Source organism: Ursus americanus, chromosome 22 (assembly GCF_024610735.1).
Source record: "Ursus americanus isolate L20-20 chromosome 22, mUrsAme1.1.p, whole genome shotgun sequence".
NCBI lineage: Eukaryota > Metazoa > Chordata > Mammalia > Carnivora > Ursidae > Ursus > Ursus americanus.
Genome location: NC_142148.1, coordinates 5,109,267 through 5,134,334, shown reverse-complemented (window position 1 = coordinate 5,134,334; position 25,068 = coordinate 5,109,267). Strand labels below are relative to the sequence as shown.

At 48.9% G+C, this 25,068-nt stretch overlaps 1 long non-coding RNA gene across 3 annotated transcripts in view; it reads right to left on the bottom strand.

The window, feature by feature from the left end:
• Positions 1 to 9,594: 9,594 nt before the first annotated feature.
• Positions 9,595 to 25,068, bottom strand: part of LOC123799357 (uncharacterized) — a 66,112-nt gene continuing 50,638 nt past the window's right edge. Inside the window, exons 3-4 of one of the 3 annotated variants that reach the window (XR_006781595.2) lie at positions 14,246 to 16,350; positions 9,595 to 12,238 (exon numbers count right to left, since the gene is read on the bottom strand). This is a non-coding gene — a long non-coding RNA (uncharacterized LOC123799357). Of the gene's footprint in view, positions 16,351 to 25,068 lie in introns of all 3 variants that reach the window. The other 2 variants (XR_015720884.1, XR_015720883.1) reach the window with 2 other exon arrangements.

Here is a 25,068-nt window from a genome sequence, read left to right as displayed (position 1 = left end):
TATGATTTTGCCTACTGTGTTCCGGGGAACACAAGGTGAACAACACAGGGAACCATTCGATCTGCCCGGTCCTCGCCCTCCTCCCACATGAGACCTGTGTTGGCGGCTACCTCCCCGCCTGTCTGATTTCTAGGAAGGTGGAAGACAGTACATTCGAGCCTCTTTGTTTTAACTCTCTTTTTCCAGTTGTCTTAGTCTGTTTGGGGGGCTATAACGACATCCATAAGTGGGGGCATAACAGCAGACATGGATTTCTCACAGTTCCGGACACCGGGAAGTCCAAGATCAAGGCGCTGGCCAGTGAGTCTCCTGGTGAGGGCGCATTTCCTGGTGTGCAGACAGCCTCCTTCTCACTGTGTCCTCACGTGGTGGAGAGGGAGCTGGGCTCTCATGTGTGGTCTTGAAAGGGCACGAATCCCACCGTGGAAGCTCCAGCTCCACTGTCATGACCTAACCACGTCCCAAAGGCCCCACCTCCTAACACCATCACCTTGGGGGTTAGATTTCAACTTCTAAATTTGGGGGACCCGAATATTCAGGCACCAGTGTGGGCTCACTGTCCTCATCCCCACTGACCTGTGATATTGCAAGGTCCTAAGACTTGGCAGGCGTGTGAATCACCGGATTGGGGAGCCTCCTAAGAATGTAGACTCCTGGGTGCTGCCCCCACTATTCAAGTTAAAGAGGGCTTGGGTAGGACCCCGGAATCCATGTGCTTTACAAGCCTCCTAATGAAGGCGGTCCATGCAACATACTTTGAAAAACATTGTCTAGGGTGGGGAGGATGCTTCCGTTCTACGCCGTGCTCTAGCCATCATTTCTTTGAACTCAGAAACACCTGGTAACATGTAAGAGCCATATAAATAAAAAGTTGAGTGTCGGCAATGTGTTGCATACAGTTTTTAACAATTTCACTTATTACTACCAACAACTCAACAAGGTGATACAGGTTTCCCCCACTCCCTGAAAGTAGTCTTTCTATGAAAACTTTCATAAGCAGACATGGCATAAAACCAAGACGCAATTACCATTAATTTATATGGAAAATTCTGTGTTCCCAGACCCAAAAAACAACCTCTCTTAGGTTTTTCTGATACCTTAGGACACACCTTGCTAACGAAGTCACAAAATAAATTGGGATAAAGCACAGATGCCCACAGACACCGTTCAGGTTCTGGAGGCTGGAGGTTGAGAGGCTGCGTGCAGTTCCCCGGGAAGGAGCTGGGGGCCCCACCCTCCCTGCCTCTGTGAAGCCTCAGTGCAAAACAAACGCTGAATTTGATTTTCACTTTTCACTTTTTTTGTAAAAGCGTCAATTCTCCTTGGATTTCTTTCGTTAGCAAACACAGATCCTAACGCAGGTCTTTTATAGAAGAGTCACATGAGGCAAACTTTTGGAAAGTGGGAAATTCCTGTGACTCCCTCTGTTTTCCAGGTTGGAAAGCAGAGGCTCAGAAAGACAGTTTCTTGCCCTGAGCACACAACGTGCCAGAACTTGGATCTGGACCCAGGCGTTGCCCACCAAGGTGCTCGTACTCACAATGCATCCGCGTCGTTTTGTAAAGCCCCGTGGGTCCAGAGCCAAGATGAAGCCAGATGGGCGATCAGGAAGGAGATTTTGGTGGACTCTCCTGGGCTCGGATGAGCCCTGAGTGGGTGAGCAGGTGGTGAACCGTGGACATACACGGTGCTGACCTTGGGCAAGGGGCAGCTTGCTCTGCCTCGGTGCCTTGTCTAGGAAATAGACATCGAATGACAGCTCCATTGGGTTGATCAAGGATTGAAACATGTGTAAGGAGCTTGGTACACAGCAAGCGCTCAATAAAGAGTAGTCATTGTGATGGTAGTGATATGGTGGCTGCTCCCAAGGGGTGTGGTGGCTGACACGTCTCAGCTTAACAAAGTGGCTTTACTGACCCAGACATAGGGTTCCTTTAAGATTTTAAACGAGTTAATTGGCTATTGAAAACATTTAAAAAATTAACCAGTAGAAAAAAAAGTCATTTCTAGTTAATTAGCAACCCACCCCATCACTATATTTCCTGGTCATTTTTCCAACCTGCCTTGCCTTTCTCTGCTCCATTCTATGACTCATTGAAATCTAACCCAAGGTTTCTCTACATCCCATCACACATTTTCGTAAATGTTATTCTTTATCTGCACGAAGTGTTACGGGATATGTTTAGAATGAAAGTCCCTTGGCAAATAGAAGTGAAGTTGACGTAAATTGCATTTAAATCTCAAGTGGGGGGCAGCAGGGGGTGCGAGGGAGGAGTGCACTTAGATGTACTTGGGTCTGGGCTTAGCAAAATCTCCTCTCTTCCTGCCTGGCTGGCCAAGATAATATTACGGAGCAAACTCTCCCTGGAAAGGAAAAAGACCTTCGATGCTTCTGATGATATTGAAAATGAAGAGGTAAGTCGAGAGCTGAGCTCCTTGGCTCCCCCGCTCTGCTCCTCTTGGATACTGGCAGGAGACACACAGACACTTTGCACATTCTCGCTCCACACCTGAAAATAGGAAGAAGTTCTTGGTGGTGGAGAGAGTGAGAGGAATGGGGCCAGCAGGGCTGGCCCCAGTCCAATCAATCTGGGGCTGGGGAGTGACAGCTGATGGATTTGAAAAACAAGAGTGAAGGTGTTTCCATCAAAGAAACAAACATATGCGTACAATTCTAATTGAGCGCAAACCTGCTTGGTGTCAACTCTTTGGCAAATGGGGGGCCAGGCCAGGGCAGCTGCCTGTGTATCGGGTCCCTAGCTAGAGGTTGAAGGGTCTTCCTCGGTTCTGTCTGCTGGGATGTCCGGGGCAGCTGCCAGGCCATATGGTGTCCTCATGCAAATTCGGAAGCACGCCCCCGGCGGAGGAGGCTGCCCCGCGGAGCGGCTGGAATAGGAGCACCTGGGCTGGATTTACACCCTCTGCTGAGCCCCACGGATGCATGCGTGCCGTGCAGGGAGAGGTGCCTGCCCCCCTTCAAGGAAGGACTGCCCAGCTGTGAGAACGTCCTCCACGAGGTCACGCCTTCCCAGCGCAGCTGATGTTGGCAACTGAGCCACGTGGGGGCCAGAGGTCGGGCTCGAGGCAGGACGCTGTGCCGGGCTCACCTGCTGCAGCCTCCTGCTGCCCCACCCCCCGCCCCCCCCCACCCCCCTGCCACCAGCTGGGCCGAGCCTTGCCACACCAGTGCTGGACTTTTCCCTCCACCCAGTCCCGCTTCCTCTGTGTTTGACTTCCTTTGACAGGTGCCGATCCCTGATAAACATGCTGGACTCCAAATTCTGTGCTTCTGAAGAGCCTAACCTGCAAGTCCCTGTCCTGCGCTCTTGGTTCATGTGGGGAGAAGGAATCAAAGACACATTAAAAATGGCAGCTGAAATCCCCGGTGAAGGGGAGCCGGCCCGACCTGCAGAAGGGCGCTGGGCTGGAGCGGGTCTGCAAGGGGCCTCGTCTGGGATGAAATCTGATGGGAGGTGGGGCTGTCTAGGGGAGGGGGTGCTTTGCAGGCTAAGACACAGGCACAGGCCCTGGGTGGCAGGGGCAGAGAAAAGGCTGGTGTAGGGAGCACAGAACAGGGCGGAGAAGGTTGAGGAGAAGCTGGGAAATTTGGAGCGTCAGGGGAATGAAAGTGAAGAGTTTGGTCTGTATTCTAAGGCTCGTGTGTTTATATGATCTGGTCGTATCGGCCTTGTAAAGAGGTCTTTCACCCACTGAGAGGTGGGATCGCCTCTTGGCGGGAGGAGGTCTGGACTACTTGGTCAACAAGGAACCTCAGGGAACAGCATCTGCCGAAGGCGTACAGCTGAGGACAGGTGGTGCAGAGGGGCTGCAAGGACCTCGCTGGGGCCCCAGCTTGGCTGTTTCTGCAGCCCGCACAGGGCCCTGGCCAGCCGTCCTGCACCGTTCCCTTCTAGGGAGGGTGGGTGTCATCAGTTCCCAGGGCCCGTGCCTCACAGATGAGCTCCATGCTGAGCCCCTGCCTGGGAGGTGGCCTGTCCAGAAGGATGCTGTGCCAGAGTGTTTGCTGGAGTTGGGAGTGCCAGGGTCAAAGCCAGGTCAAAGCCCGTGGGACTGGCTTCCCAGGCAGGAGGCAGCAGTGAAGTAGTGAGCAGCGGAGGCAGCTACGGATCGGGTCACTGCAGCCCTGGGTCCTTATCAGACATCCATCAGACAGACACGGGTGGGGGGAGCAGAGGAGAGCGCGAGACAGGGCAGGGGAATGCGCTGCACGGCAGTCATGCGAACGCGTGGAATTCTCTAGCTGGTGTTTAGAGCTCTGGGTTCTAGAGCTTGAGAGAGGACGTGGACTACACTCCATCCGGAAAAATGTCAGGTGTGACCAACAAGGGGAAAGTGGACAACAGCATTGTACACTGTGGGACCACTGACCAGATTACCCTTGAAAAAACAGGTGTCTTAGGGAGGCCACTCTTCCAGGCCAGCCCATCTACACGACCACCTGAATGGCCTGTTATGATCTCCATATACAGGAGGGGAATGACCTTGGAGAAGACAAAGACGTGCTTGAGGCCTCCCAGCAGCAAAGGCAGAGCCAGGATTCAAACCCACCTCCCCCAAGACACCCACCCGCCCTGAGGGCTCCAGGAAGAGCAGTGAGGCCCCAGGTGCCAGAGGCCGGCGCGCTAGGTGAACACCTGGGCAGTGGGACCCACGGTGCTAGCGGTGAGAAGTCACCACCCCCAGGAGCACTCCGGGTTACAAAGTGCGTGCATGCCTGCGCTCCCCCACCTGCCCCAGTGAGGGAGGCAGAACAAGATTTCAAAATAATAATAATTTCTGCAGATGAACTTTCCAAGATGCCTCCTGATGAGCACTAGACCTGTACACAAATGTTAAACCACTGCCAGACCTAACTAAGGCCTGAGTTCAAGAGGACCGTCGACATGGTCTGCACAGGTCACCCCCTTCTGGGGCAGGGGTGGGTGAGGAGGGAGCAGGGGGTCTGTCCGTAGTCACCCCAGTTCAGAAGTGGCAGAGTGGACAGGAGCCCGAAGCCCAACACCCAGTCAGCCCCCAGTCCCCCCTCCCCTGGCCTCGCTGCGCTTCACCTGGCCCTCTGGATATCCCAGGTATCTGACTGGTACCTGATGGGCGATTCTCACTTTTTCCAAGGTGTTTTGCTTTTGATCACATCTCTTTCTAGACATGATACAACATTTCAGCAAATGTAAAACCCGCCCAACTTTTACCCAGCTGAAATTTTGCATCCTCCCCTTACAGCTAAAGGCACAAGGCATGATTACAACCAGCAAGGAAACTGGAAATAATGGGATCAGATGATGTGGAGCGGGCATCTCTCCCCAGAGACTGGTGCCAAGTATTTACGCTGCAGCAAGACAAAGGCAGGCCATTTCTCTTTGGGTTTTAGCACTTGCTTCTGAAACAGCAGAACCCAAGCAGGGGGACCAACAGAGGATGGATGGGCGTCTGGCATTGATTGGTACCCAGCCTGAATAATACATCAAGGGCCTGTGACTTCATCACAAAAGCCTTGAGAGCCAGCCTCCTGCAAACCAGACTCCCCAGGGACTCGCCTCAGCAGGTGTCTGCAATTGGAAATGAAGTGGGAAGAATGTTCCTGAACTCCAGGCTGCGAGATGGAGGTAAAGGAGCATTTCCAAGACTCCTAGCTCTCTGGGCCTTCTAACGGGCCCTGTGCCCCCGGGGCTAGGCCCCCACCATTCCTTTTGAGCTCTGCCACCAATAAAGATGAGCTGAATGTGCCAATAAGGCTGCTTCCTGGGCTCCGCACCCTGTAAGAGAGACATAGGCTGCTTAGGAAAGAGGGATGTGGCAGGGGGCCCCTGGGGGCCGGTCTCAGCACTGTAGACTGAGAACAGGGATGCGTATGAGCAACGCATCCTCCCTCCTTTCTTCCTTCCTTGAGCGCTGGCTGAAGTGCCGACTATGTGGCAGGTGATGTGCTAGGAGGCACAGGTAGAGCGTAAACATGGCCACCTCAGCAGCCGCCCCACTCCCAAGAGAAGTATCCTCTGAAGCCCTCTCACTGAATGTCTGTCCGGCACTTACTCTGTGCCACTGGAGCCAGTGGAAGATCAAGCTCATTTTGCAGAATAGGAAAGAGAAATTCCAAGAGGGGCCAGGCTCTGTCATTAACCCTATGACTTGGCCAAGTGGCAGTTTGGACCAACCTTGCCTATTCTACGTCCAGTACACTCCCCTCATGCCTCCTGGACTTCTATGTAGCTCTGTGAAAGGGTCAGATGTCCCAGGGGGAGATGAACTCCTTGCTCTTCCCTGTATTCCAAACAGACCCTAATGCAAACCCAGACACCATAGAATGGAGGGAAAATTCTTGCCCTTTCCAGTCGCGAGCTCCCTCACCCAACTAGGTCTGGCTGCTGTCCGTGGTACCAGAAAGAGGACCGGGGCTGGCTAATGTTGAGTGGCTACAGCCATTCCTGGGAAGCTACAAGACTTACCACCCAGCTCACGGTTTTGACAGTCCCCAAAGTGTTCGACTGAGACCTTCCAACATTTCCTACTTGTCTCTTCTTCCCCTTCCTGAAGAACCTCTCCATTGGCCAGTGGAGGCTTTGTATTAGATGTCTTACCTTTACTGTTTCTTGTTTCTTCCCAAGTTATTCTTAACCCTCAAAGCAGAGAAAACTGACCACCAGCTGCACACCCAGTATAGAATACACAGTTCCAAGAGATCCCAAGTTATTCACAAAATATTTTTTTATTCAATGTATTTGGCTCTTTCCTCCATTTTCCTGCATTAAAAGACCCCAGTTGTAATATATATTTCTTGCATCATGTTTCCCAAATATCAAGCACCCGCATACCTCCCACGTGATTTTTGCCATACTCTTATAACACCTACTATTCTATATTGAGTATGTTTCCTAAAATCAACTCACTTTTTAAAAATTCTTAATAGACCTTATCTTTTAGAGCAGTTTTAGATTTACAGAAAACTTAAATGGAAAATACAGTGAGTATTTTCCCTCTCCTCCCTGCACACCTTTTCCCTATTATTACCATTTGCATTAGGGTGATACAGTTGTTACAACTGAATAACCAATATTGATCCATTATTTTTACATAAAGCCCATAGTTTACATTAGGGCTCACTCTTTTTTTTTAAAGATGTTATTTATTTATTTGAGGAGAGAGAGAGAGAGAGAGCATGAGTGGGGAGAGAGAAGCAGACTCCCGGCTGAGCAGGGAGGCCGACTCGGGGCTCGGTCCCAGGACCCTGAGATCATGACCTGAGCTGAAGGCAGACGCTTAACTGTCTGAGCCATCCCGGCACCCCAGGGCTCACTCTTTATGTTGAGTAGCTCTATGGGTTTTGACAAATATGTAATTACATGCATCCTCCATTACAGTATCATACAGAGTACAATTATTACCCTAAAAATTGCCCTTCACTACACCTATTCATTCCTTTCACCTCTCCATGAAGTTCTGGTAATCACTAATCTCTTAACTATCTTTATAGTTTTGCCTTTTCCAGAATGTCATATAGTTGGATGCATATGAGATGTAGCCTTTCAGACTGGCTTCCTCAATTCACTTTATTTTTTTAACTTAAATTTACTTAAAAGGGAAACTTTTATCATAATCAGGTAGAGATTTAGATTCATTGAACGTGAATAAAAAGTAGACATTCACTTAGAATAAATAGAAGAAAGCCATAGAGATTCAATAAAAATGGCAGACTAAGGATCTCTGAAAATTCTCTATTCTATAAAAGTCATGACAAAAACTAGCAGAAATGTTAGAATCAACTTTTTCAGAACTATGGAAATTAACCATAGGCTTAAAGAAATCTAGAGAGCATTTATTCAAGAAAAATGGCTAAATCTCAGTAAGAACAGTGAGTTTCATGGCATATTAACTTGCTCTATTTCCACCCCCACCTTTCCAGCTCTCAGTTAGCTTTGAAAAACAACAGCCTGCAATCACAGTGAAAAATGGCAGTCTGGAGCCACTGGAAGGGGCAAAACGAGGTTGGAGCTCCTTTGAAGTCTCATTCCCAGAGAACTGTCATCACGGGACTTGTCTGGTAGGTCCCTGGATGATTCTACTTGCAAGACTGTCTTTATTTGACCCTACTTGAACCTTGCCCAGTGTGAAAAGCCTGGGCATCTGTCAGAAACTATTAGAAGTAATTGATTGGCTTTCTGGCTCCCTGAGGTGGTGAATAATAGTTGGGGCAAACAATAACCAAAAAGCTTAAAATAAAAAGCTGGAGAATATGCCCACAGGGGCTTTGAAAATTTCCAACATATTCCTGAGAATTTGGAAGGCCATATAGGTCTGTGTAAATGTTCAGGAAAGACCTGAGAAAGCCCTATGATCTCACCTCTGTTTGACCTTGAAGGTTACCACAAGCAGGAAGACAAATCTAAGGCAAATTTGTTGTGTTGAAGATGTGCCCCAACATACACACAAAGTACCATTGTCCCAATCATTTAAGGAAATCTCCGTCCAATCATTAGGTAATCAGTTAGCTAGTTGACCACAGACTGTAGTGGCCACACATGAAAAACAATGCAGTACATCACATTAATAAAATTAAGGGTAAAAGCCACGTGATCATCTCAATAGACAGAGAAAAATTTCTTTCATGATGAAAACATTCAACAGACTAGAAATAAGGAACTTCCTCAACCTGATAAGGGCACCTATGTTTTGTAGTTTCCACAGTTATCATCATACTTAATGTGAAATGCTAGCTTTCTCCTTAAAATCAGGAACAAGCAAAAATTTTTATCTCACCACTCATACAACGTCATCCTGCAGGTTCTATCCAGGCAATTAGGCAAGAAAAGGAAATAAAAGACATCTATAGGGAAAGGAAGAAGTAAAGGCATCTCTATTTGGAAATGACATGATCTTGTGTATAGAAAATCCTAAGGAACCCACAAATAAACTATTGGAGCCAACAAACGAGTTCAAAAAGGTTGCAGGATACAAGATCAATATACAAAAATCAATTATTTTTCTACACATCAGCAATAAACAATCCAAAATTGGAATTAAGAAAGTATAACTCCATTTATAATAGTGTTAAGAAGAATAAAACACTTGGGAATGAATTTAACAAAAGAAGAGAAGATATGTATACTGAAAACTACAAAACATTGCTGGAAGGAACCAAAGAAGACCTGAATAAATGGAATGACATAGTAAGGTCACAGATCAGAAGACTTAATATTGTCAAGAACCTGGATACTCTCCAAGTTGATCTACAGATCCAACATAGACCTTACCCTTTAATGCTTTAGGAGCTGTAACAGCTAAATTACAAACAACCAGAGAAAAAATAGATAAATTGTATTTTATCAAAATTAAAACCTTTTGTGCTTCAACAGACACTATCAAGAAAGTGAAAACAACCTACAGGAGAAAATTTTTGGAAATCATATATCTGAAAAGGGTCTTATATACAGGATATATAAAGGACCCCTTGCAACTCAGCAATGAAGACACCCAATTAAAACATGTGTAAATGATCTAAATCAGCATATGTTGAAAGAAGATACACAAACAGCCAAAACATATGAAAAGACAGTCATTAGTCACAGCAGCTAAAAAAAAAAAAAAAAAAAAAAAAGTTACTTTCTCTCCCCAGTAACCATCTATGGTTGATAAAACAGTTTCATGGAGCACCAAAACTCCTTCCATCTTATTTCTCCGCCTCCCCTAGCATGTCACCCTTGTGCATATGGAACCAAACATGCCAACATGTCCCTGTCCTGGCAGAGGAAAGGGAGTGGAGGGCAGCTCCCACCCCTTAAAGGACATAACCAGGAACTTGTCCATATGGCTTCTCATTGGCTAACACGTGGTCACACAGCCCCTCCCAGCTGCAGGGTCTTCTGGGAAATGTAGTCTTATTCTGGGTAGCCATGAAACCAGTTAACCTACCGGTGATGAGAGAAGAACAGATATTTCTGGGGGCAGGGACAGGTAGTTGTCCTCATTCAACTTGCTCCGAGTGGTTGGATAATGAGGGTTAATTAGGATGCAGTTGGTTTACAGACTGACGCAGAGGAAACTCTGTCTAGGCCAAGGAAATTGGAAAGAGTGATTGTTTATAGCCAGGCCATCAGCAGGAAGAATATAATGATTGAACTCAGTTTCCTGCTGAAAATGTGCTTTAAATAATTTAGCCAGGTTGGTCCTGAAGTTAGAATGACAACAATAGGAATAATAACAACCCATAATGTGTTTGCTATGTTCAGCCCTCAGAAGCATTCTGGGAGTGAAGTACTACTCCCATCCCATGTTTCAGGGGAGGAAACAGACTCAGGGAAATTGAGAGGCTGCCGGGCAAGTGGTAGAGTCATAGTCAAACCCAGAACCAACTGGCTGCAAAGCCTGTATTCTTGGCTTCCTCACAGGGATCCTGGCCGGGGTGGGGGTATGGGGGGATCAGACTAGTGATTCCAGGAATGGACGTCAACGCCAAGGTGAAGGTCAGGCTCCTCCCAGGGCTACCCTGGCTTAAAATCTACAGCCACAAACCCATCTCCATGCACATTCCACACAAGGGGAGCTGTGACTGAGTCAGGGGTTGCTTTCAAAGCCTATTTATGCATATCAGGTCTTCTGGTTGGGCATTCATTGAGTGATTTTGGAGGTTTCCAATTGTTAGGAACAAAGAAGAGTTAAAATCCAAAGCTTGCCATCTGAGGCCATCCAGTCTCCTGACATTTGGCTGCTCATGACATCACCACCCACAGTGCCCCTCCTGGGGCAGCTCCTTTGGATTCTGCATGAGTCATAGGACTTGCCAGGCCCAAGGCATAACCAAATGACTTGTTTGTCTGCTGAGGACAGGACCCTGGGGCAAAGTCACTGGTGTTCCTGAAAGAATCTGAATCAATAAGGGATGGGTTCAAGGGTTGGTGTGGGACCCAGAGCATGTGGTGTCCCATGGACAACAGAAGGACAGAGGCATTCAATGGTGGATAGACAAACATCCACTGAGTGCCAGCACAACTCAGGGTTTCTTGGGCTTCTTAGGAGCAGTTATTTGGTTTTATTGAATGATCAGGTCCTCTGCTAGAAACCAAGCCCAAAGATAAAGGCAGAAATAGCCACAAGGAAGGATATGATCATCACAGCACAGCTCTGCTCCTCATGCTGGAAAGAGTGGAACAGGGAAGAGAGGGGAGGGAAAGGAGGGAAAGGGGAAGAAAGAAGAGAGGGATCTAGGGAGGGAGAAAGAAAAGCTAAATGCCCTTAGGAGCCCTGGGGAAGCAGGAGATCATTAACAAGATACAATTCCTAGTTCTGATATCCACAAAACACACCCGGAAACCATTTTGTCATGATCTGGAAGGTCTCTGCGAGAAAGGCACAAAGTTACTGATTGACATACCTGCCCTGTGCCGACACATGCTGGACTTGGAGGATGCAGGTAATAACAAGAGCAATAGTAGTAATATCCAGAGTTTATTGAGCACTTACTATAAGCCAAGTAACACTCTGGGCTTTTTATATCTATCAGTGCAACCCTTAAGGCAAGAACGTTTATTATCCCTATTCTACAGAGAAAGAAACTGAGGGTCTGGGCAGAACCAACCGACCAAGGAAGCCCACAGCCCAGGGAGGTGACCAGGGAGTGGCAAACTCCTCCAGGTAGGATAAGAAGCACCATGATGGACACCCAGAGGCAGGGGTGGAGTGTCACTGAGGGGAGGGGAGGGGCAGGGAAGAAGGAGGACAAGTGAGTCCAGGGATCTGAGCCGGCTGGGACCAGGCATCAGGAGCCAAATGGGAGGAGGCTCCCATGCGGGCTAGGCGGAGGAGCTGGGCTCTCTGCAGGGGTGACTTGGGGATCTTCAGGACAGGGCAACTGGCCCAGGCTCAGCCCCATGATAATCCTCCTTGGGCTGCCTTGCCTTCTGATTAAACAAGCCTGAGTCCCTCCAGGCTGAAGGACTCCTAATCCCAGCCTGGCACCTGTCCTGCACCCGCCAGGCCCTCTGTCATGCTCTCCTCCAGCCTGGGTCACAGCCCAGGCATGATGGTGGGAAAGAGGTCACAGGGAGAGGCGGGCTGCAGCCCAGGGCATGAAGACAGCATGAAGTCACCTTCTCCAAGCCCAGGCCCTTCCTGGTGGAACTTTCCATTTCTCATGTTGACATCATGGGATGAAACATGTTGTTCGAGCTTCTGCAGCCTCTTCTATTCCTCAGATCCACATGAGAGTGTCTGGCCTCGATCACCCCCACTGCAGAAAATAACAATCATAACAACGATGGCGACCATTTATGAAGCACCCCGTGCCCGGCGCTGTGGTTTGCGTGTTACCGCATGAAATCAGCAGTAGGAGGGGCGCCTGGGTGGCTCAGTCCATTGAGCACCTGGCTCTTGGTTTGAGCTCAGGTTATGATCTCAGGGGCATGGGATCGAGCCCCACGTTGGGCTCTGCACTCAGCACGGAGTCTGCTTGAGATTCTCTCTCCCTCCCACACTCTCCCTCCCACTCTCTCTCTCAAATAAATAAATAAACTCTTTTAAAAAGCTCATCAATAGGAATAGCCACAAATAATAATAATAGCCTCACTGTGCACCAGGCATGCTCCCCAGGGACCAGCCATAATACAGCCTGCTAAGGCAAAACTGCTGAGGTCTTCCTCATTCCACATTCTGGGAAACCGAGGAATTTGTCCAAGAGCGCACTGCTGGGCAGAGACCAGCATTCAAAGCAATGACCTCAGTGACCAAAGTCTGTGTATTTGAACTTGGCTTTGGGCAGCAGGGGTTGTCCAAGAGACAACCAACAGTGTCCCTGAGGTCCAGATCGTCTCCTCAGTCAGTGCATTTCCCTCCTATTTTGTGCCATAGTCTCACAGAAGGGGGACCCAGACTGGAAAATTGGATTCATGGCTCCATGATCTAGAAATGAACTTGCAGAATCCCAGCCTAGACCTCATATACTAAGAAGAGCTCCTCAGCTGGGACACTAAGTACTATCTCGGGTGACTTCTCACCACAGCTCCTCCATTCGGCCAGACCTGTTGAGCCCTTACTCTGTGCCAGGCACTACTCAGCAAGGACTTAGATGCCATTATACCTCTTTTATGAAGAGGAAACTGAGGCACCAGAGGGGAAGGGACTTGCCCAAGGTCTCACGGCTATTAAGTGGCAAAGCAGGGACTTGGCCATTTCCAGAGCCCAGCACTGACTGCCTAGCAGACCCCTCTTCACCAACACTTCAGAGCCAAGAGGAAATCACCCGGTGACCTGCTCCCCCAGACACAGGTCTTCTCCCGTCCCCTTCTGGGCGAGCTGCCCAGGCTGTGTACAGGAGTCTGCCATGGCCCGAGAGAAATACCGTGTCTCTGGGCCTGCTTTCCATGCAGCCTGAGCTGCCTCAAGGTCAGGACCCAGACCCAGTGGCCCTTGGTGTCTTCAGCACAGCCACGGGCCTGGCTCGCAGGAACCCGCCACCAGCCTGAGTGCACGGGGAAATTGCCAGACCCTCGCGCTGATGTCCCTGATCTCACCGTCCCTGGCTCCAGGGCTACGGCTGCCGTGCACCTGCCTCTTCACCCCCACACACGTGCAGTCAGCTGTTTTGTTTTTCTGTTCTTCCTCCACCCACGATTCTGAGTTCAGTAAGAAGAGCTGCTGGGTCTTTCAAAGGCAAGTGTTCTTTCTTGTTGCCACTTGATACTTGATTGGATTTGACAACAGAAGGCGCCAGACACAAATACGTAAAGCTAGGGGACAGTATGCCTTGAGGGTCCCTGGGAGAGGGCTCAGCGTGCCCCAAACCCGGTGCTCACTGCTTGGGCCAGCTGCTGACAGCCTGCTCTTGGTTCCCGCTCAGCCCTCCCTGCGGATGACCCAGGGCAGGCACCTTAACCTTTTCTCATCTGGAAACAGGTGTGGAGTAACAGCATCCCCACGCCAGGCTGCGGTGAAACTTGCGTGATATCACAGAGCAGAGCTAAGCGCTGTGGGCTCAACCCCCTCTCTGTGCCCTTGCTGCCGCTGTGGCTACCGTTATCCCCCAGCTTCAGCAAGCCCAAGATGCTGCAGGTCAGCAGCCTGCAAACACGGCCCACGGGCCAAACCTGCCCTCCCTGGGTTCCAGCACGTCACGCCGAACTGGGGCACGGGCACGCCTGCTCTCTCACTCGGTGTCCCTGCTGCTTCCTTGCTACAGTGGCTGGCAGAGTGGAATTGTGACAGACACCAGTGGGCTCTCAAAGTCCAAAATATTTACTACCTGGCCCTTGACGGAGGAAGCTTGCCGACCGAGCCACAGACTGCGGGGCACACCGTCATTTCAGGCATCGCTGAGAAAGAGAAGGATTCCACCAATTCAACGATGACCCACCATCGGTGTGCGATGAATCCAAATCTCAGAGATGATAAAATGTGAAGAAAAAGAAAGGTACTTGGAAAGTTCAATGAAATATACTGTCATTTGTTTAACTAAAGGACTTGATGAAATGTTAATTCCTCATATTTTTTTCTGCCCCCAACAACATGTTTAGACTTAGGAACCCTTTCAAGCTTCAACGCTGAACACAGAAGACAGCTTCACGTCCGGTCCCTCCGCTCTCTACGGCCGCATACAAGCTGTGTGATCTGGGGCAGGCGCGTTCACCTCTCTGACTTTCATTTTCCTTCATCTGGAGAAAGGAGAGAGAGTGCCTACCTCACGCTTCTAGAATAATCAGCACGTGGTTCACAGACAGTAAGCACTCTGTAAAGCAGTGGAAATTACGATAACTAGTTTGAACATTCCCTTATCTTGACCACGCTATTTTCTGCCGAATGCCCAGAAATCCAAAAGTCCCACAGGGATCCCCAAAACAGCACCCGTGGACACAGTCTTGCTCTGCTTCTCGGCCAGAGTGAACACTGCAAGTTCCCACGGCCCCCGGGAGTCCCCGCTGCTGGGGGGGCTGTCCTGTCCTTCTCTGTCATCTTCCAGCCGACCTGGGGTCCAGCGGGCCCCAGGCTCACCATGGTATACGGCCAAGATGGCAGTTCTGGGAGAAAACTGGTTGCTTTTTCCTCAGGAGATTTTGGTGTTTCTGACTTAGATCCTGTCTCTTTGGCTCCCTTCACCAGAGCAGAGTGGGTGAAAGGTGGGCTTGGGGACACTGACAGTGGCTTCCTCCCCCTTGGGACCCAGAGTGACCCGAGTGCTGGAGATCCTTGAAAATGACAGCAAAGGACCGGCACCAGGGGCAGCCAACAGAAGCTCTTTTGTGTCGTCAGATGTCACTCCACCAGCATCTCTGAGAACACCTCTGGAAACTTCTCTTGAAACCACTGTGCACTTCCCGGCAAGATGGCTCAGGAGCTCAGCCTTCAACACGGCCCTGCTGCTCCAAACACTCAGCTGGGGCTGGTCCAACAGGAAAACAGGACGCCAGACACCCAGATCCAGCCCTCAGGGTGTAACGAATTAGACTTACCCTCTGCCGCCAATAGCTGTAGAACGAGGAATTCGTAGGAAGCGACTGTTTCATTGGACAACAGGCCGTAGAGCTGTGATCTTCGAGTGGTTTCACATAAGGGAGCCCCATGTTTATCTAGACTCACCGACTGGGGGATCTTTACACATTTTGGTGCAGGGAAGAGGAGTGCAAACACAGCAGTGTTCCCACCAGACAGAGCAAATAGAGCTCGGCATCCGGCACCCCAAGGCAGCTGGGATATGCAGAGCAGAGAACCCCAGAGGAGACAGCTGCATACGGAAGGAGCTCCAGAAACCTACATGAGGAATCCCTCCGTCTCTGGCTGAATATCAAGCTGCATATAAACGGGCGAGTTTCTGTGAGGTCTGGTGGAGATTAGCAGGGAGCCAGAGGAGAGGGGGTGAATAATAGAGAGTCTAATTTTGTGCAGAGCTAGGAGACTCTGGAGTTGAGACCAACCCAAACAGAGAGGCACTGTGTGCCCTCAATCAGGGGACAGCCCACAAAATCCACTCTTGCAAATAGAGGATGGGGTTACTGCACACTTACCCTAAGAAAGCCTAAAACCAGCCACAATAGACTGAAGGTGATCTTCCAGGAAATTAATTTCTTGCTCTAATGCTCTGAAAAAAATACTTTTGGAAATGCTCTTTGAAAAAAAAGAAAGACGAAATTTCCAGACTCTCAATGATATACAGCATATAGACAAAAACTATTAGATGTACTGAATAGGATTAATGGCAGCTTAGACACTGCCAGACAAAATATTATTGGACTTGAAGTTGTAACAACAGGAACTAACCAAAATGAACCTCACAGAGATAAGTGAATGGCAGGGGGAGGAATGAGCAGAGGCTCAGTCAGCTCAGTCATGCCAATATACGCACACTTGCAGAACCTAAGAAGGAGGGGAATAGAAAAAAAAAGATTAGAAGAATTCGTGGCTGGGATTTTTTCCCAAATCTGATGAAAACTATAAACCCACAGAACCAGGAAGCTCAATGAACACCAAGCCCAAGAAATATGTTAATAAGGTACGTCGTGATCAAGTGGCACAAACCAAGTAATAAAAAAAGAAGTCTTTTTTTTAATGTTTTTCTTATTACATTATGTTAGTCACCATACAGTAAAAAAAAAAAAATACTGTGTTATATTTTTGAAAGTTGCTAAGAGAATAGATCTTTAAAGTTCTCATTACAAGATAAAAATTATAACAATGTGTTGTGATGAATGTGAACTAGACTTATTGTAGTGATCATTTCATAATATACATAAACATTGAATCATTATGCTGTACACCTGAAATTAATATAATGTTATATGTCAATGATACCTCAGGAAAGAATTTTTAAAAAGCTTTTGCATTCAACTTTATAACTCTTTGCCGAGCAACTTTATTTTTTAGTAACTTTGATAATTTATTTACACTGAGATGTATCAAATTATGTATGAAAATTAGTAATTTTGTAACTGTGATAATAGCAGGGTAATCAGTTTTTAAAAATTATTCAAAGCTTATTTTTCCAGCAAAAGTAAAATGAACGAAAATTTAGTTTCTTAAAAATTATTTTGAGTAAACTTAATTATTAAGTGTTGCTTGATATGAAAAAATACACTACATCAAAAATTAATGATGTACTGTATGGTGGCTAACTGAACATATAAATAAATAAATAAATAAATAAATAAATAAATAAATAAATAAATAAATAAATAAATGTCTTAAGAGCAGCCAAAGGAATCAAGCACATTACATAAACAGCAACAAACATAAGGATGGCAACAGGTGTCTCATCGGGGCAAAAAAATGTAAGCCAGAAGACAACAGAGTAGCATCTTCAAAGTACTAAAGAAGGGGCGCCTGGGTGGCTCAGTTGGTTAAGCGTCTGCCTTCGGCTCAGGTCACCATCTCAGGGTCCTGGGATCGGCCCCCACAGCGGGCTCCCTGACAAGCCGGGAGTCTGGTTCTCCCTCTGCCCCTCCCCCGGCTCATGCTCACTCTCTCTCTCTTAAATATATAAATAAAATCTTAAAAAAAAATAAAGTACTAGAGAAAACAAGAAAACTAAACCTATCCTTCTATACCCAGAAAAAAATACCTTTCAAAAATAAAAATGAAACAGAGACTCCTCAGACATAGAAATGAGGAAGGAATGCGTCGCCAATGGTCCTGCATTGCAATTCAAGCAGGCTGTCGGGCAGGAGATACAGATGGAAGGGCGTCTATTCTAGCGCCTTCGCACTATCATATAAATTTTAGAAGTGGCTTGTCCATTTCTACAAAAACCTTGTTGGGACTTTAAAGAAAACTTTAAACTCATGCTGCCTGATTTCAAGATTTATTATAAAGCTTCAGTATTCAAGACAGTGCAGTATCGACAGAGAGTTGGACAAACAGGCCAATAGGACAGAATAAATGCAAGAAATAGACCCTTACTTGCAGAGTCCAATGATTTTCCACAAAGATGCCAAGGTAATTTAAGGGCACACTTGGATGACCCTAGAAGTGAGTGTCTCCTTAAATTTTGTGCCCTAGATGCCCCCCATCCCTGTTTCTCCCTGGTCCCTGTCCTGCTGTTGAATGATCACAAAGAAGGTATGGTTGATGAAAATGCTTACTGTTTTGGGAAGGTATCAGATTGGTGTCCCCAGACTCATGCACATCCAGTCTCTCAGCTTTGCCCCAGTGGCATCACCTGGGAAACGGTCCCCTTCTTTCTCAAGCTGACCAAGAGTCTTTGCTGGTTTTTCATTTCTAGAAACAGCCCCAGCTTCCCCCTTGGAAATGTCTAATAACACAAACTGGGCATGATGTCCCTGCTTCCTCAATCAAGTGACAGCAGGTGTCAGTGGCTGAGGCTCAGCCCATCACGGCCAGCTTCAGTGGACAGCTGACCCTGCAGCGTCTTACCACAAGCACCTGCACCTCTCTGCCCTGGTAAGCTTTGCCCAAGCACCATAACACCCTTGCCCCTTGGTGTGACTATTCCAGGGAGTGGTCCACATAGTACCTTGGAGGGATCCCAGGAGGACTGCGTCCAATTACCCCCAGCATTATTCCCCCATGGATTGGTTTTCCTCCCTTCCCTGCTTCCCTTCCCTTCCCCCTCCCTCACCATGCTTCCTGGATCACCTCCCAAGTCAATTACTTGTACCCAAAGCTTGTCTCAGTTCTGCTCTAAGAGGAACCTAACCTAAGACATTAACAAATATGGGAGTTCCTACAAAATTCCAATTTGTCAGAGCAAGGGGCTGACTTTTCTTATTAATATGGGCATCTACTCTAACATTTATGAACCGAGCTGAGAACGTCTCCTGGGTTTGCCTGGCTGTCAAATGGACTATATAGCAAAGGTCAGGAGAAATCTAAATCCAAACGAAGTACTGTTACATTGCTATTGATTAATTTCACCTTTACAAAGTCATAGTGACCCTTGTCGAATCCAGGCGGGGGCATGTGACAAAATCCATACTTGCTCTCGGTATTCACTCATTTTGTAGAAGTGTTTTTTGTTTGTTTGCTTGTTTTTAAGATTTTGTCTATTCATTTGAGAGAGAGCGAGCACGTGAGAGAGAGCGTGAGTGCGGGGAGGAGCAAAGCAAGAAGCAGACTCCGCCCTGAGTGGGAAGCCCAACTCAGGGTTCGATTCCAGGACCCGCTGACTTTTGGGGTGCAGGTGCAGGTGACTTGTGTGTTCACTGCATTGGGGAAGCGCCAGTGTTGAGGATGGGAGGTGCTTTCTGGGGTGTGATGGTTAATGCACAGAGTCTGGAGCCAGGCCGGGGGGATTCCAGTCCTGGCTCCATCACTTGCCAGATCTGTGGCTTGGGGCCAGTCCCCTCGGCGGGCCTCACTTTTCTCACTGGTTAGGCACCTCCCCGACGGAGCTGCTGTGAGACTTACGTGGACAGTCAATAGAGAGTAACGCAGCGTGCACGATAGCACCACGGCTGGTCACAGGAGGGGCTGCGCACATCTCAGCCAGCATACAGTCACCGCTGCCCCAGTCTGAGATCAGTAAGCTGTTCTGGGTTTTTACCCGCACTTGGAAAGTTGTGCACTGACCAAATATTTCGGATGCGGAGTGAGCAGTCAGTCGGGGTCAGAGAATCAAAGGTCTCAGCTTTAATAGTGTCACCAGAACAAGTCACTCCATGGCTGAGCCTCTGCTTCCCCACCCAGAAAATGAAAGAGAATCTTTTACTCTTGTGGCTCCCAGGTGGGCATCCCCTGGGGAGCCTTCATCATCCTGGCACCTGGGTCCTACCTACAAAGTAGGTAGTGGCCTGGGGTGTGCCCTGGGCTTCCCGAGGTTCGGAAACTTCCCAGGTGCTCGTCATGACCCACCAAGGACGAGCAAGCAGCACGTCCTCAGGCTTGTTCTCCCGGGACCACCTCCCACAAGGAGACCCGGGATACAGTGAAAACCCACAGGGATTTTTAACCTGCAGGATCACTGTTTAAAGTACATCACAACGCCCTGATATATTTTGGTAGAAACTGAATTCCATGCGCTGAATCGAGATCTACGCCCACCATGGTCATGTTGGTCTCCACCCCACTGACAAATCACATTTCGTCAGCACAGAGCTCACTCCATATGGACCTGAAATCCATTCTCTGCTTCTTCCAAGTAGCTTTTGCTCTGGGTTTGTTTTATTTTTAATTTGTAATTGACCTGTGATTTTTCCTTGGGGTGAACTTTATAAAATACCTTCAAATCCTTTAAGAAACTAGGAGGAGCATAAATCTTAAGAAAATGTAACTATAGATGTAATTCATCAGCAGAGTCTGTGAAATTTCTGCAAATCATTTGTGGAGGGGAATAGTACATAAATCCCAAGTAATTGGACTTACATATGTAATTTATCAGCAGGGATTGATAAGTGCACTGCCTCTGAATTTTCTGGCTGGTGGAAGAGATCTCAAGACTCTTGACAGACAAGAGATCTCAAGACTCTTGCAGGGGCACCAGGGAGAAGACCAATATCCTCAAGGGGGGGGGAGGGTGATTTCCTAGCACCATGGCAAGCTCTGTAGACGGCACCACCCCAGCATCTTCTCGCCTCTGGAGGGTTCACCAGCTCCCCTCATAACTAAGTTGCCAGATTGAGCGATAAAAAAAATACAGGACACCCAGTTAAATTGAATTTCAGATAAACAACAAATAATTTTTAGTGTAAGTATAGCCCATGTATTATTTGGGACATACTTACACTAAAGAATTATTTGTTGGATGGGCATCTGTATTTTATCTGATAACCCTACTCATAATCTCCCAGCCCAGATTAAATTCCCCAGTCTCAAGGGGGGGAGATGGTATCAGAGATGAACTGTTCCAATCACTGCTTTCCACAGAACTCTTGCCAGCCTCCTTTTCCTATCTGAAGTGGAAACCGCTGGTTTTTCCCTAATACCAGTCTTTACTTCTACTTTAGAAACAGAACACCATCTCCCACTGACACAGCTAGGTTTGGGGATATGATTAACTTCTGGCCAAAGGGACAGAAGAGGAAGTGTTGTAGGGTATGCCTGGGCGTAATTCTTAAAAGAAGCTTCCCTTCCTCCATCCTATTGTTTAGAACGTTGTTGTGTTGGCTGGAGCTCTAGCAGCCGTATTGGGCCACATAGACAAGGGTCACATTCTAAGTATGGTGAGGTAGAAAGCCTGGTCCCTGGTAACCTCATACAGCAGAGCCACCACATCTGCCCTGGACTCCCACCTCCAGACATCTTTTACAAGATGAAAAAATTAAATTCTATCTTGTCTTAGCCAATGGTATTTGTGGCTTTTTTCCAAACCAGAATATACCATCCTTTAATCCAGCAGATTTCATCATTTTCCAGTCAAAATTAAGTCAATCCAGTTTAAAAATCCAATCTTGGGGTGCCTGGCTGGCTCAGTTGGTTAAGTGTCTGCCTTCAGCTCAAGTCATGATCTCAGGGTCCTGGGATGGAGCCGCACACCAGGCTCCCTGCTCAGCGGGGAATCTGCTTCTCTCTCTGCCCCTCCCCCCATGATCTCCTCTCTCTCTCTCTCTCTCTCTCTCTCTCTAAGTAAACAGAATATTTTTAAAAATCCAATCTTATATTCAATTTAAATTCTATCTCCTTCTTTCCACCAGGCCTGGTCATGTTGGAGGCTCTTGGGTGAGAAAGAGTAGACAAGATGTAAGTAACTCTTAGGAAATGGGGCCCAGGGCATTGACCAGTGCTCGCCAGAAGAAGATGAGTCATTTTGATGGAGGATCACAGGAGGCTTGCAGGAGATGAGGGCACTTTGAGAAACTGGGCAAGATTCCAGTGGGTGGACACCATGTGGGGTAGGGGCTCTGTCCCCAGTGAAGGTGTGAGCACTCACGGAGGCACGAGCATACAGACAGGTTTGGGAGTGGACACTGGGGACATGGGGTCCACTGAGAGGTCCACCCGGGCCATGTCCAGGGCAGAGAGCAGGGCTGCTGGCACCTACCCTCTGGCCACTTAGCATGACCCTCCCCCCTGTGGCTGCCAGGAGCTCCATGAGGCTCCCCTGCCCCTCAAGCTCTCCAAGAACAGAAGCCCCCTGCATTCTTCTAGTTGGGTTCTTCAACCCAAATTCGAATGACCATGTCTGTTCATTCTCACCCTCTGATTCGCAAATCTGAACGAGTCTTTCACCCAGCTGCAAGGAAAGCAACTCCCAAATCTGGGGTTTATTTTGGGGGTATTGAAGTAGAGTGGCCCGGCAGATACCTCCCCCCTCCCTTACCTAGCCACACATGGTGGCCAGTTTTACCTTATGGGGCCCTGAGCTTCTTGGTTATGGCTGATTGGACAGGAATGGATGCCTGTCCCTGACTGGACCGATTGGAATCTTTCTTTCTTCTGGTTAACTGGAATTGGGACTCAAGAGTCCAGTATAGAGTTTGCCTGAAGGGAGAGCCCCTAACCCGTCCAGTTCCTTCTCCTTCAGGGTGTGGCCTCTGCTGCTTGCACGTATCAGAACCATGGAAAAGGACTTGAACCACGAGAGAGCTTCTAGGCCTCTTAATGCCTTGGTCTCTCCATCAAAAGATTGGGAAAGGCAGCGACCAGGAGCCAGTCCCTCCGCAGTCACCGTGGGCCTACTATGTGCTCCCCAGTGTGCCAGGCAATGGCTGCCTCCTCCAGGGCTCCAAGCCCCTTGCAAGCATCATCAGAGAGGGTAAAAGCGCGAGGCTGCCTGTGTACATGACTTCAGCACCGGAACTATCATTGCTTCTCCTGAGAGCCATTGAATCTCTGGCACGCGGAGACCCTTGGAGTCAGTTTCATTAGAGGAAAAGCCAACTTAATTCCAGCCCGGCGAGGAGGCTCTGAATCAGACGGCTACCTTTTCCCTCCAGCGCATCTCCGGGCTGACCCCCCGGGTGCCTTTCTGTCAGGGGAAAAATTGGACCACCCGGCAGTTATTGACGGAGATGGCAGACAGACATTGATTGGGAATATGGAACAAGTCTCTTTCATTTCCAAGTGCCAGCTGCGAGCCGGTGATGGACGGAGCTCAGTGTGATCTTGCACCTCCCGGAGCGGGGATACAGGGAAGTCGGTGAGCGAGGTCTGCCGGTCTCTGTACGGTTCAGGGACATAATCAGCCTCAACAAGTCACCGACCTTAGAAGGAGGAAAGTAATACCATGACCTGGCAGCAGCCCCTGACTCGTGGGTTTGCAATAGTGAAAAGGTAAGAGTTTAAATGACTTCACAGGAGTGGCTGTCTGCTTTCCCCAGCACAGATGCTCTGCCCCTCCTTGAATCCTCCTGCCCGCTCCCACTCCCCCCGCCCCTGCCCTGCAGACACTTCTCCTGGAAGGTCACACAGCTGGCCTCCCTGTCCCCTGACGCTGTGCATGCTGGTTCATCCCAGAGCACATGCCAGGGAAGAGCAGGTCCCCAAAGGAATCAGGGTGCTCACGGGGAAAGGAGAGGGCATGGTGCTGGGCAGGCTGGCTTCAGAGCTCCAGGGCGCTGCTGACTCTGAACTCAGCTAGGTTTTTAAGGTCCTCCCTGATGTCACCGCTGCCTGTCACAGCAGTGACCAAATTGTGTCGCATGCCTGCTTTACCACCGTGACCTCAGCACTAAACCCCAGACTCCTCCCCCTTCCCCCAATAGTGCATGTCTGGTGAGTTTCCAGAAAGGTTCTGGAGAATTCCTGTGGTCGCTGGCTTCAGCAAGGCTCCTGAGACTCAGTTTCCTTCTCCAGACCATAGCTCGCTCTTGCCTGGCTTACTCAAAGCCATTTTCCAGCCCTCCCAGCTGCATAGAAAGCCTTTTAAGCACAGATGCCCTGACTTTCCGTGAAGGAAATCGAAGTTCCCCCACCAGCCCTGACAGCGAGGGTTTGAAGATTTGAAGATCGGTGAGAGTCAGCCTGCCTCTCCCTCCGCCTTCCTCTCTGCTGGGTCTGGGAGAGGGGAGAAGGGGAGGGGGTTGTCAGATTGATGGGTAGTGAAGTGCCTCTGGCCACTGAGTTGTCTGCTTGCTGTTCGGATTTTCACCATTTCTTTGACTTTTCTTGTAAGGCCTCACACTCCTTTTGGAACTAGGCAGGGATATAAACATCACATAAATACACAAAAATATCAAAAATAGAGATGTGTCATTGGGACCCAAGGGCTGAGTGGCCCCACACCTGCTCTACTCAGGAAGGCTGTAGTGACCGACTCTTTCACAAGGACCTTCCTATTCAGAGTGGGCTGAACTGAAGGCCGCTGGCTGCGCTGGACCACGAGCACCAGCAGGCAGGGCCGTTCTGCCTCCGCTCGCCACCGACCCCTACAGGAGCAGCCGACAGAAAGAATGCATGCAGGAATGAGTTAACGCATGGACCACGTTCCCATCAGGACAGGGGGCCTCCCGGAGAGCAGCCAGAGCCGGGGAACCTGAAGCCCGTGTCATCGGTCTTCCTGGAGGTGGCCAGGGGTAGAAAGGGGACACCTGCCAGGGGCATCTCATTGGGAAAGTGCCCACGAAAGAAAGACCTTTGAGGAATCAGCATGTGTCCCCCTCACCTTCCCCCCGCCACCCCCGACCTCCCATACCTCCCCCCCACCAGGCCACCTTCCCCTCACCTGGTCTCCTGCTTCTCCCCTCCCATTTCACTGTCCATTCTCCTGACCACAGCCAGCTGATGCTTTTAAAATTGGAACTAAACTTTCAGAGGCTTCTCATTCCACACAGAACAACATGCAGAATCCTTCCTCTCCAGGGCCTAAGAGCCCCTGGGATCTGCCCCCAACCCAGTAAGTCACGTGGCTCACCCCCCTTCCCATCACCCACTCGGCTCGCCCCAGCAAAGACCCTCTTCGGGGACCTTGCACCTGCGATGCCCTTTGTCCAGATCACTCTCCCCCACACCCCAATAGTCCCATTTCTCTCCCTCGCTTCCTTCTGTCCCTGCTCAATGCTACCTCCTCTGAGCAGCCTTCCCTGATTGCTCAGGTAAAACAGCTGCATAACTGCCAGACTCTCCATACACTTACCTCGCCCTACTTCCTTTAGGGCACCTCTCCCTGCCTGGAATCAGGCTGCATAGACTTGTTTGTTTATTGTTGTGTCTCTTATTGAAAAGAATAAGCAGGAGAAAACATCC